The 3,844-nt window shown below is 41.4% G+C and overlaps 1 protein-coding gene across 2 annotated transcripts in view; it reads right to left on the minus strand.

Moving 5' to 3' along the window:
• Positions 1–1,191: 1,191 nt before the first annotated feature.
• The window catches only part of LOC123515910 (transmembrane protein 211-like), a 50,710-nt gene continuing 48,057 nt past the window's right edge, over positions 1,192–3,844 (minus strand). For both annotated transcript variants that reach the window (XM_045274808.1, XM_045274807.1), the window contains exon 3: positions 1,192–3,844. This exon is cut by the window's right edge and continues 1,242 nt beyond it. The gene's annotated coding sequence lies outside the window, so the exon portion shown is untranslated.

The raw sequence follows: 3,844 nt of genomic DNA on the forward strand, positions 1-3,844 counted from the left end.
TCTTCAAGGCGCATTCGGTAGGAACTGATGACATGCAGGAGTAATGTTATTTTATGTGTGAATTTAAAGGTCCACGGAGACGTTGACACACACAGAAAAGCGGTACACCGAGTGGCCAGTTGAGTTGCCAGATACCTCTTGACAATTTGTACATGCGCAGTAATATTGCGTTGCCAGATCTTTTCAGAGATTTGCCTACTGAAATTATATGTTCGTAACTCTTTACTAATTAAGATGTGTAGAATATTTTTTCTATCTCTCTTATTTATTTATCTTTGTATTACAGCAGTTTGATTCATAGAAATAAACAACTTGACTAAGCTTTTTGATCCTTGTAGGCTTGTAGAGTTTCACTGAACCACCATTCCTTGCGATCTCGTACAGCAGCAAGTATGTAGAAGGCGATGATATATGTAATGTAAATGTGATTGAGTAACGTACCACCAACAAAACACTGTCTTCCATTAAACACTATCTCGCGTATATGTTGCTTCCATCAATAAGAGAGAGAGAGAGAGAGAGAGAGAGAGTCAACAAATTTATCCCGTAAATAATTGGCGTCACTTTCTTACCTTGGTTCCAGGGGGGCGGGGGTGTCACCAGCTTGCAAGGCAAATAAGAGACCATAACAACAGCATGGCATGTATTTGTCGTCACCTTTCTGATTCTTGGATTGTGTCGTTTCATAAAAGCCTCAAGTCTGAAAAGTGCTCGCAATGATCTTCAAGGAAACATTGCATTATGCAATTGCCGTAACTTTTCATCCACTGCAAATAATCTATCTATGTCTAATTAAATATAATGTCAAATTCTATTCATCCACTGTGGCATTAAAAACACATGGACGTAAGGCTATTGGTTGATATGTGCATTAAATGAATATTCGAGACATCTAATTTTATGCCCATCACCTCTCCAATGGCAAAGCTTGCGTAGATAGTAGATACATTCGAACACTTGGCGGTTGGCGGCAGGATGTGGAGGCGGCTCTCTGCTCAGGAGTGAAGAGAGTTTGACAAAAGAAAAGAAAAATAAATAATATGCACATTCTGCAACAAATCAAGCCTACAAAATCATACCTGGTGTTTCTAAAATATTCAAACTTTTAGATGTGACCTGAAGAAAAGAAATTCTTTCACAGCAGGAATAGTAAATAGTGAAATGGAATAAATCTGAAAGGATACAGTAATCGACACATATTATCTAATTTATTTTCATATTTTGGTTATAAAACGTTTTCCTATATATTAGAATAGTACTTAATCTTACAGATAACACTTTCTTCAGAAAATTACTCTGAACCAATATTAATGACACTTAAAATTATCTCATTACTTGTTTTCACACAGACGCCGGTATCCGAGCGTCTTTGGCGTCACATAGGACAGCACTAGCCTACCATAATATTACAAAAAAGATATGTAGTACAGCTTTCTTACAAAAGCCATTTAGAGAGCCGACGTTGAAGTGACGAGTGAGAGTGAAGTTGTGACACGACTGAAAAAATAACCTCTTCATATTAATACTCTTGTACATTGATTTTTTTAATGCTTACAAAACACTAGAAATTGAATACTGAAGGAGTGATGGCTGTTGCTTGTACACTCTCACTTCCCCACGGACAACGTCGGACTTCGCTAAGATAAAGCCTCATCCTCTATAGCTTCCTGAGGTACCCAAGGTCATTCATGACTGGCTATATTTGTAATACATTACTGACAACGCTGGTGACGCTCGACGGGCAGAGGTCGTCCCTTGCGCCGCGGTCATGACTAGCGGTTACTATTTGGCATTCGATATATTCGATCTCCTGGTCCTCAGCAACGAACCTCAGCGTCAAGGAGGAAATGAAATGTGTCTTTCTCGGGCAAGTTCTCAGGACACCACGCATCCGTCCACCAGTGTGTGTGTGTGTGTGTGTGTGTGTGTGTGTGTGTGTGTGTGTGCATGCTTGATAAAGTGGCTTGGAATAGGGATTTTCAAAAGTTCTGCGGCCCGAGGCGTGGGACAGGTGGAGCCGGCGGCATCACGTAGGTGACTGACAAGAGTCACCACTCACTATGTACACATGAAGGCTGCTGGCGGTGTGGACGTTTCTGATAATAATGCGACGGTGACCAGGGTGAGTCAATAATTAGTGGATTACAGAGGGCAAAAAAATTTGAATTAAAAGACACATCTATGCCAGTAAAAAGATGTATTATATTCACTGCAATAATACCATATTTTCCTTTCCCAATGATGTGGTAATGGAGAGCTAAGCTGAAAGTCTTGCTGTTTGCATCAATTTCATGTTAAGTCTGAGCACGCTTCAGGAGCAGTATGTTTGCTCCACTAGTGTCCATATGGCGCATGTAACCCGGCACACCTGGCTCTGACAGCTCCTCCACGCCCTTGATCGTATCATTCAGGTGACATGACTTATGACAGATAACGTCTTATTTTTTTTAGCCAACAACTCGATGAACTCACCCAAATGTAAACTAAATTTAGAATGTTACTTAGAAAATATTTTCAAGTACTCGCAGGCTCCATGTGGATGTATTTTTTCTGTAACATTGACAAACATGATGCAATGACACAAGGAGCCAAGTGACGTGAGGCAACAACAACACAGTGAACATTATGTGATGCATGACACTTTACACTCATTAAGTCCTTGAAACCTAGACAGCTGAGTAGTTGATGACTGACTGGCTGCACTTAGCCATTAGTCCACGAATTTTTCGTGACTCTGTCAAACAAGTTGCTCAAACAACTTACTACACGTAGCTTTCATAAGAAAAAAAAATCACAATGAGCTGTAATGGCTGAGACAACAAGAGGATGTAAGATTATAACGTCTACAAGTTTACAGCATTGTGAACGAAAACTTGAGGGTTGGGAACGAATGGAAACACTTCATCTGTTGCAGGGAGCAGCTTCCATCCCCTGACAAGTGTTGGAGCTGCTGACGGCGTCTACGCTCAGATGCGCAGGATAAATTCACCATAGAATCAACATGCAAATTCTTCAATTAACTCCTAATGAGACCCTATTTGTCTGGCTGTGCGCCCGGCAGGGAAGTAACCCCGCTCACAAGTCTCGAAGCGGAGCCTGGCGGGGCCGGGTGAGGGGCAGCTCGGTGTTCCTACGCGGCGCGGCACTCCTCCAAACTGCAAGGTTGTCTGGTGCCTCTTCCTCTTCCTCTTCCTTCCTCTTCATTTTCCCCTCCTTTTTCTGAAGTGTGGAGAATTATGCTACGTATTTCTAACTATAATTTGTTATGAACAAATATCTCTCTCTCTCTCTCTCTCTCTCTCTCTCTCTCTCTCTCTCTCTCTCTCTCTCTCTCTCTCTCTCTCTCTCTCTCTCTCTCTCACACACACACACACACACACACACACACACACACACACACACACACACACACACACAAACTTTCGGAAAACTTCCTTTCTTTGTTCTGCAAAATCTTTGTGACATCTCTTGCAACACTGACGCCGCCATCATCCCATGTCATTTTTTCTAAAACAAGGCGCCTCATGTCTTCTGCATGATGCTTGGGGTCCAAACACATTAACTATTACATTGTATCAAGCGCAATGATATACATATTAAATAAATGACTGTACAGCTAACAAGTTAAAGTGTCGTTGACTTATTTTTTGCTCACTTAATGAAATGTTCGGCAACAGTTCTATTATCGCCTCTTTGTAGTCATGACTCATTAAAATCGCCATTCAGTATTTTGAACTCTACCACACCAACACAATGCTTTCCTCAAGTTCTATCTTGGTCAGACCACTAAGCAGGGCGATATTTCCCGGATCATCCTTCCATCTCACGGGCAATACCTTATTTA

This window comes from Portunus trituberculatus, chromosome 40 (assembly GCF_017591435.1).
Source record: "Portunus trituberculatus isolate SZX2019 chromosome 40, ASM1759143v1, whole genome shotgun sequence".
Taxonomy (NCBI): Eukaryota; Metazoa; Arthropoda; class Malacostraca; order Decapoda; family Portunidae; genus Portunus; species Portunus trituberculatus.